At 38.0% G+C, this 9,521-nt stretch overlaps 1 protein-coding gene and 1 long non-coding RNA gene across 4 annotated transcripts in view; both read left to right on the top strand.

Moving 5' to 3' along the window:
• Positions 1-1,913, top strand: part of LOC116185689 — a 13,476-nt gene extending 11,563 nt beyond the window's left edge. Inside the window, exons 2-3 of the long non-coding RNA XR_004150561.1 lie at positions 765-770; positions 1,903-1,913. This is a non-coding gene — a long non-coding RNA (uncharacterized LOC116185689). The remainder of the gene's footprint in view (positions 1-764; positions 771-1,902) is intronic.
• The window catches only part of LOC102677107, an 89,804-nt gene that overhangs the window by 27,867 nt on the left and 52,416 nt on the right, over positions 1-9,521 (top strand). The gene's annotated exons all lie outside the window — the stretch shown is intronic.

Raw genomic sequence — 9,521 nt, 5'->3', positions numbered from 1 at the left:
TATATATATATATATTCCTTGAATGAAATATCTCTTTATAATTGTTGCAACACGGTATAATTGGCTGGTCGAAAGCCAAAATCTCCATTCCATCGTTTCTTTTTCTCTTTTCCGTCTCTGAGAATAATCTGGCGTTCGGCCAATTTATCCGGTTGAAATTTGTTCGATCTAATGCTCGTCTCTTGCTATACGCGTAACATCGAATCGTGAAATAACGGGGTATAATGAATGAATTCAATCAACCCGGCCGCGACTTGGTTCATACGCTTCCGTGGTAATGGTAGATTTATGGTGGTGGCTTTATTTTCGCGTATCTCGATTCGTATGCCATTTCGAAACAGTTTGTGAAATGGAATTACGGTCAGAATGATTTTACACACTGGCAACCCGTTAATGTTGCCGGTTTATTTCGTTGGAATATCGCGCTATTTCCGATCATCGCGTTACCTCGTAGAGGTAAAAATCTCGAGATAGAGACGATTAAGTCGGGCTCGTTCGACTCGAAGAACCATCCCCGCTTTTTCTTGAGTAGGGAGAGAACAAAATCCTTTGGATAAGATTCCGGCAGAGAGCGCCGGAGTAATTGCGGAGAGGAAGAGAAGGATTCTTTCTCTCGTACTTTGACGCGATTATCTCGGCTACACTTTTTTCTTTTTTCTTTTTTTTCATCGTCTACATCTTTCTATCCTTTAGGATTTATCATTGGAAAAAAAAAGAGAGAGAGAGAATACGAGGCTTTTGATCTTTCTTTTAGAATAATGGAGGTTCTTGTAAGTAAAAATTAAGAAGATATTTTATCAACAGAGCTAATGCAACGATGCATTAGGATAAATGTATCAAGAAATGTGTTAGAGCGCGAACGAATTAAAAGTCGATTATAGTTCTATTCTTCTTCCCTTCGATTCTGTGAAATCGTGCATTATCGCAAAAAGGAATCATCCTATAATTTTCACGAAATGTATGGAAAAGGAAGACAAAGGAAATCTTCGTAAACTTAAATTTTTATTTCATTTTTATTCTAAAGAAGAATAAAACACACGATATGAAAGTTTAATCACGTATTTTGGAAACGTTTTATATAAAAATCACATTTCAAAGACAATTATTAAGATATCTGGGATTAATTTTAAAAGTCAACGATGGAGAAAAATTCGGAGTTTGCAATTTATCGACTATTAAGAAACAATATCGTTATGAAATTGAAGTGTTACTTGAATCAAGATTGAATCCTGCGAAATGTTCATTAGTGTTCACCCATGTGAAGCACTTTATAGAGCTAGGTTACAAACTATTGTGCTATTGTGTTGTACGTGGTTTGATGCAACGGGTAATGGGAATGGAGAGTAAGAACGGATTGGATAACCGAGAAAACATAAAGTATGTGGTACGATTCTTGATTGATTCAGGTGTCGTTGCATGAAGAAGTGGCAGTTGAAACTTTACGATAATTGAAAATCCTCTTTCTTTGCCTCCTGTATAAAATCACGATTCAAGTTCGCCTCCTGGTCTATCGCCGCTATACGGTGACCTGTAAAAACAGTTAACGACAATGGGACACCGATGGATTATAATTTACGAACTATAATACAAAGAGATATTAAAGCATCGTAGAAGTTAACAAAACTACGAAAGCAATTATTAATTGTATAGAAAATTTTATAGCAAAATTGAGAGGGATTATATTCTTATGGAATTTCAATATAATAATTTCTCTCTTTCTCTCTCTCTCTCTACTTTTCTTTGCTATTTATTCAATAAAATTTACGATCGGTTTTCAATAAACTTGTCATTTGAAACCGAATAGTGGTTTTGGAATTTTTGTAAATTTCTGCAATATCGATTTCCTTATTAGATATAGGAAAACTTTTATTATCGGGCATAAACGATGGTCGACCGTATAAGTTTTTAATAAACGGGACAGATGGAATTTATTTTCCTTTGAAATCCAACACATATTTTCTTACTTAACGGAATCTAATATTCCGAAGCGCAGATTTAAGATCATTCTAAATTAAATTCGCTTTTAAAAAAATCATTTCACACTTGATAGAATCCAATATTCGCAATTTGCACACGATCTAATCAATCGTATCGATGTTAAACGAGCGTGTATCCAACGAGAACGAGATTTTAAACGCAATTTTAATCTAATTTATCCCGGAATACGCAACGAGGCAAGTAGCTTTCGCAACCGGAGAGGAAATCTCATTGTCTCCCGCTGGAGAAGCGTATCCTGTTTTCTGACGAGGGTTACCCACGCGTTCATTGTACAATCATTGCGTTATGCGAATACACGATAATATCATTTCCGGAAGCCCGGAGGAATCAGACCCTCTCTTCTCCATACCACCAAGGATCCACGTGCATCACGTGCCTCGTTTCTTTTTTCCCCTCCCTTCCGCCACTCCTGCTCGAGTACCTACGTTGAATCTGCTGAAAGGGATGACGTGGAAGATTCAATTTCCAGAGAAAAACGAAAAGATCCTTTTCAGACTGGATTTTAATTTTCCGCTCTCTCTCTCTTTTTCTCCCTCTCTCTTCGAGGCAACACGGAGTTTCGATTTTACTTCGAGATTCGTATTATCGACTAATCATTTCCTTGATATTTATTGTTGCGATTCTGCGGTACGTTTCTGGAGAACGATCCAGTTTTATTTTGATAAGGAATAAAATGTTCAAAGTTCCGATCCGATCGATGAATTCCTTTTTTATTCCCGGTAATTAGAGATCTCGTGGTAAGATTCGATGCTTGCTCAAGTCCAATCCGGTGAAAAGATTTCGTTCGTGTAAAAGTAATACCCATGAAAAATCGAAGATATATCGGTAAAGGAAGGAGGAAGGAAGGAGAATTTTTCCTTCGGAACGAAAACTTTCACTCCTCGATATCGAAAGAATAAATTCATAGCCACTTTATATTAAATTTCACGGAGTAATTTCGGGGATCGTTTAACCGGCTTGTCTGCAAAGATTCGAAAATTTGTGGAAATACGAGGACGGATGCGAGGAATGAAAGATGGAGGAAAAGGTTACAACAGTTTTTCGGGATCTGTGAAAATTGCGATCTCTCTTCTCGCAATTAGTCTTCTCACGGCGGAACTTGATTTTCGGTCATCGACCTCGTTACAGAGTCCGTTCGAAATTTCTGCGCGAAGGCGTCCAATAAGTCGTTGAAACGTAATCGAATGTTGTTCGCTCGGAAAAAGTTCGAGTCGATTCGCAATCAGAGGAAAAAGGAATTAACGCTTGATTACTGGAGTCTGTAGGATAAAGGGTAACGAAGAGCGTATTCGAATTCGCAATAAAACGATCATTTTTCATGGAAAGTGTTACTGGGCAGGTTTTACAAAGTTGGTCGACGTTCTCCCCGTTCGTACAAAGCGATCGTTGAACCGTGAAACATTGTCAAACAGTCGACGATGGTGATGGTCGAAACGAGAACGAGCGAGGAAGGAATACGTTGAGGAATACGTGTTAGAATTTGAAATCCAATTGGCCATAGTTGAGGAAATATTAGTTTTTGCGATCGTGTTATTCGAAGTCGGAACGCTGCCAACCACCTGCTACCGTTTTGATTAAACGAACCACAACAGATCGATCGAGTTTGCCTCGTCCAAGAAGCAAACTCTTCCCAAAAATTACTCATCGAGGATACGCTACGTTCAATAATACTTTATCATGATGAAACTTGCCGTGTTTATCATTTCCAAAAAATGGTGACGAAATCAGGAAGATTAACATCCACGAATTTAAAAGATAAAAGACATGGAGCATCTTTCTTTTCTCTCTCTTCGTACGCTAAATTTTATATCTCATCGATGAAACAAATTAATTTTTCGTCTCGAAAAATCATTTCCATCCTTCATTTCACTCGCTGAAGTGACAGAGATTGAATATTCGTCAATCGATTAACCTCTCTTGAGATAGATAAATTCGACAAATTCGACGGAGGGGTTGAAAGCATGTCTCTCGGCAAACACCGTTCTTACATTTCCAGAAGAACGTTCTCAACAGTTTCTGCCAATTTTTCAACACTGCTCGAACATTTCTCTTTCACGAGCAAGCCGTTGAATTATTACGACGGCGTCGACACGGTACACCGCCGCTTAATAATAAACGCGTCCGCTGGAACAGCCGCAGAAACGATTTTATCACCGATCGACGCGGTAGTAAGAGAAACGATCGTTCGCCGACCAAACGTAGCGAACGTAAAATCAGCTGACTGAAATTGCCACGATCGTTTCGTTTACGAAAGACGAACGGCCCAGAAGACCGCGTTCCGGGCTAAGGGTAGATAGACACGGGACGTAATTCGTCCCACCCTGGTCGTAATTTTGCCTGGGGAAGGATACGCCGCGCGTTATGGGTGTACGATTGTGCGCGAAGGTGTGAATATAGGATATGGTGGACGCGCTATTCCGTAATTAGACCGCGTAATTACACCGTTTTGCGCCCGGTTTCGTCGCCACGTCGGTGGTGGAAGGGCGTGTCGCTCTAACCGCGCCGCTGCTCTCTTTTGTACACGCGTCGATGAAAGGAAAAGGAGGAGGCGCGACCGAAACGTTACAAGTGTACCTTGTAAATTATACTTGCAAACACTCTCGAACGGATTCTTTGTCTGGAAGGTTCTGGGATGGGTTCTTGAACGAATCGAACGATCCTCGGTCTGGAATTTCGCGGTCGACGTACGAGGTGGATACGTGCGAGTGACTCCAAGTCGGATGTAAATTAGCAAGTATGGTGGAAGATTTGTTGGTGGGATCGATTTGTAAATGGAAATTGTATTCGAAGAATTGTAATATTTGAATATTCCTGTTATGTTTTCTATTAAGTTTCCATTCAATCTTCACGGTGTAGATATTACATTTAGGATAATAATAATCGATCACGATAGTTTTTATTTATACGTAGATTTAATATCTACTTGAAGAGAGTGAAATCAAAAATCGAAGTTAGAAGAGCATTAATTTTACGCAGATATAAATAAATAAATAAATAAAATGTTCTTTTAAGGGGCTCGCTCCCTTAAAGGAAATTAAATGAATTTACTTTTAGTCGCAAGATGATTTGTTCCGTGCGATTGTTCTCGTATAATAAAGGAGATTTTCGTATTTTCAAAACATGATACGAATACTATTCTCGAGTGTTTTGCAACAAGCCCACTCCTTTATTTAAAGAGACACGTGGGCCCTCGATACAAAGCCGTTGTAGGCGTCAGCGAATTCCATCGAGGCTTCATCGGCGTCCCATCTTAATTTTTTATCCCCCTTGTCGTTTTATGCACGCCCCTTTCTCTGCCTCGCGTTTAACCTTTCATCCGTACGAAACGTACGAAACGAATCGGGTCAGGCTGAACTTGAGGATTTATTATTCCGTTATTACATCGATTGAGAGCCGTACAAAAGCCGTAATGATCGTGGTAACCCCGAGGCGTTTGAATTAATTCGATTATTAATTCTGTCATCGTTGCCCATTAGTCGAATACTGATTCGCCCCGGGAGAATCTTAACGGATCTCAACGCGGCGTTTGATATTCCAATTTCGTTTCTTCCGTTAATAAACGCTTCTGAAATTGACATCGAGGATGAATTTTTTGTCCAAGGGATGGAACATCTCTTTGACCAGCTTTCGAAGCTTCGTATGCAATTAATTCGAGGGTTAATACTTTACATTCCATGTTGAAATCGATTGAAATAACTTCAATCGAGATAATCGAGTATCGTCAAACAACGTAAGAATTTTTTGTGTTTTGGCTTATTTATAGTGGTTTGAACGAATTTCAGAGCGTTTTTATTCAATTAAATGAATATAGTCGACGACTACAGTGGTTCGAATATTTAGTCCTTCGATACGAGAGAGGCGGTAATTTAAATTATTAACGTGGCGCGTATATGTGTGCGCATCACGCATAACATATATGCACAACATACACGCTACATATACGTAGACACGTATCCCGTGATTGTGAACCTTCTCGTGTAATTTCGCGTCACGCGAGCTTTAGCGAAATAATTCACTTATAAACAAATTTCCTTTCTCACGAAAACGCGTCCTGAAGATTCTTGTAATCCCTTATCGTTCTCACGCACGACAAAAAATTATTCGAATATCAATGACAATGATACGGCTATACTATTGACGAAATTACTTTAAAATTACTTTTTTTTTATAGTAAATTAAGTAGATCTAATCGGTAGAAAATCAAGGGAAGAAAAAAGATAAAAGAACGACAATCATGCGAGCGTAACTTTCTCGAGTTAGCAGCGATTCCTTTACAAAGCGGTATCTCTCTATTAAAATCAGCTATCATCAAACACCTGGAATATAACCAGTCATTATCAGTGAAAGTCGATGTTTATCGACGTCTATCTTGCAGATGCGCGTAAAGGAAACGAGCACAAAGAGTCGAGCGCACTCTTCGAGAACCACCGAAAAATCCTATCTTTTCATACGCGTGGGCATAAATGGTTTTCACGTAACACCATTCATTATACCGTACAAGAGCTTCATTACCGGAGGAGCGGAAAAGTTTGGTGCGTACGCACGAAGGGGTTCGCGAAGGCCTTTTAAACCGTGCAACGCACAAAAGAATTCGAAGCAATTACGCACGAGACATTAAGCCCGAACAGTATATGCGAGTAACACAAGGAACACGGCCGTGCGTCTTTGATGTGAACGATTCAATGCGGGGTAACATACTCGACCGATGCTCGCTTTGATGTAAAAGCGAAATTTTCATTTCTCTCTCGGTGGCCTTGATCATTCCACTCCTTTCCTTTTCGCGACACTCGTTAGGGGCTTCCCCTCGTGTACATTACGTGTATGTACAGGCTTTCCACACACCGGACACTGAATGGTCGGGATGTCGCCATTAAGTAGATCCACGTGGTTGGTTCTTGATATAATTCGAATTCGGATGGAATTGAATACGAATCTTCGATACGATCCAAGTCAAATCCTCGAGGAGACACGACGAAACGTAACGAGGATTTACATTATTGAATGACACTTGTCGAAATGGTTCTAAGATTGTCTCCTGTTTCTGGCGGATTACGGTGATAGGTCGGTGATGGCGGAGATTGGTTTATGTTCGGAGCAGATTGTTTCGACAAAATGGTACAAATTCGTATGCAAAGCAGCGAGATTGGTTTGCAGATTGGTATACGGTGAGGGGAACGTGTTAAATTTCACTCTGCAACGTTTGTTCCTCTTTTCTTTTTTTTTTTTTTTAATTTTGTTTTAATTAAATTTTAAATGATTACGATGGAGTTGCGAAATGGTTTTTTTTATTTAGAGTCGTAGCAATTATTTTATTTATTTATTATTGTTGTTTTAATAAAGCTACATAGAAATATAATAGATAGAAATAATTTGTGCTCTATTTAAAAATTTTCATTTACGATAGTATCGAATATTTTGTACGAAAGATTTTTCTTTTTTTTAATTTCACGTATCTTTAAAAATAAAAATGATATATTTACTTTGTCCTATTAATAATTCATTTTTATATGATTATGAGAAATAGAGAGGGGTCAGATTATTTAGTTAAAATAAAAGGGGGTCGAGTCACTGTATCGGATGCTTTTAATAGCGATGAGTGTATCGTATTGAACTTGACATCATCGCTTGTTTCCACCTCTTGCATCGTGAAAAATATAATGCGCATTTAAATTTTTCCAAGGAGGATAGAGGTGGTATCGATTTCCCTGTGCATAATGAAATACCATTTCCGAGAAAACGTGGTGAAAAAGGGATATTATCCGCGTTCAGAATTTATTTCCACTTTTTATTTTCCTCCCTTCAAACGAAACGCTGCCATATTAATTCTAACTAAGCGGCACTTGGTACACGCGTTGCTATTCATGCATCGAGTGCCTCCGCGATTGCACACGGTGAAACGAGTCGGCTGCATCGGACGCAACGGAAATGTTTGTCAGGTTGCCACTGAATGGCGTTCGTTAGCCAACTAACATTACGAAATATTACGCGTGTGTCCCATCCGATAAGACGATCGTCCATTTTCAAATCGATCATTCTTTTGACGTTTATTTATTCATTCTCGTAATATCAAGAATTAATTTGATGCCTTTTATTTAACAAAGAAATCATACAAATTTTATTCCTTGAAATATTCGTCATTACTTTTGAGTCTTTGTTCTCGGATAATTTTCGAAAAGAAGTATGTCAGTTTCGAAGTTATCGATGTTTTTTTGTAATCTCTTCCAATGTTTCAAAAGTATGTAGGAGTGAAGTATATTGTTGAAACCATTCGAATATATATATTATAATCAAAGTTCGACAAAGGGATGTGTGTTTCTTTTTATAAAATGTGAAATGAGATGTTCAATTTCACAAATATTCGATTTCGTTTTCGAAAATGAAAGAAAGAAAGAGGGATGCACAGTCGAATTGTAATATTTATTTATAGATTTTAATGCTCTTAAATTGCTTTTAAATTTATACATTTCCTCGAACAGAGCTCATTAGGTTTATAATAACGTGTCTCAGGTAAACATCTGAAAACGTTCCTTTCTTTCCTGATTCGATGCATAACCTATAAGGAAACAACGAATAATAGACGCGCGTCCCCACACAATATGACGAAACACAGTTAACAACGTGCATGGAAATAACAGTTGAAGAAGTGGTGAGAATAAATTAGCGGCCATCGTTTGACGCTTAATCGCGTACAATAATGGTAAATTTATTCGACGAAACGAGATGCAAGAGAGAATTCTACGAATACTCATTTCTCCGACACTTTCTCTTAGATATACCGAAAGGAATTTCTATTGAAATAGGAAATTGAGTCTCTCCCACTTCATAAAAGCGAGATATATCTTCTATAAATTCGTCGAATGTACTTATTAATTCGACGAATGAATTTATATAAACCTCTTTTTTATATAAATCATTCGATAAAAATACATTTATTTTCTATTAATAAATTATCTCGATAACGACATCCTTTTACATCATCTTCCGATGAAGCAACAATTTTATAGACACCACGGATATACACAATATAAATCACTCTTCGAATGAATTTACGTGAACGTTTTTTCAATATTTTTCCAATCATTCAATAAATGAATTTTTAAACGATGCATTCTCTTCCTTTTAACTTTTCTGTGGGAATTATCTCGATAATAAGAGCTTTTTATAACATCACCTCGATGAAGCAACCGCTCGTTGGTCTGTTTCATTAAATTCGTAAAGTCGACCAATTTGCATCTGGTGATTGGCCGAGTCGCTAATGCAATGGCCGGAAAGTAATTATGTTAATTACTGCCGGTGCTTAATAACCTGTGTTCCCTCGATGCAGCGGTTAATAACGTTTACCAACGGACCCGAATACTTTGAGAATCGCCGATTTCTAGTATTCCAGGCATCCTGCTTTCTCATAAGAAAACGATCCACAATTTTACGCTAATCTTGCACGAGTTTTATATATATATATATATTTAGAAATTGGTAGATAAATTTAGAAATTGGTATAATGGCCTTCGTCATATGGCGAGGTG

The sequence above is a fragment of the Apis dorsata genome, unplaced genomic scaffold, assembly GCF_000469605.1.
Source record: "Apis dorsata unplaced genomic scaffold, Apis dorsata 1.3 scaffold_254, whole genome shotgun sequence".
Taxonomy (NCBI): domain Eukaryota; kingdom Metazoa; phylum Arthropoda; class Insecta; order Hymenoptera; family Apidae; genus Apis; species Apis dorsata.
This window is presented reverse-complemented; position numbering and strand designations above follow the sequence as displayed.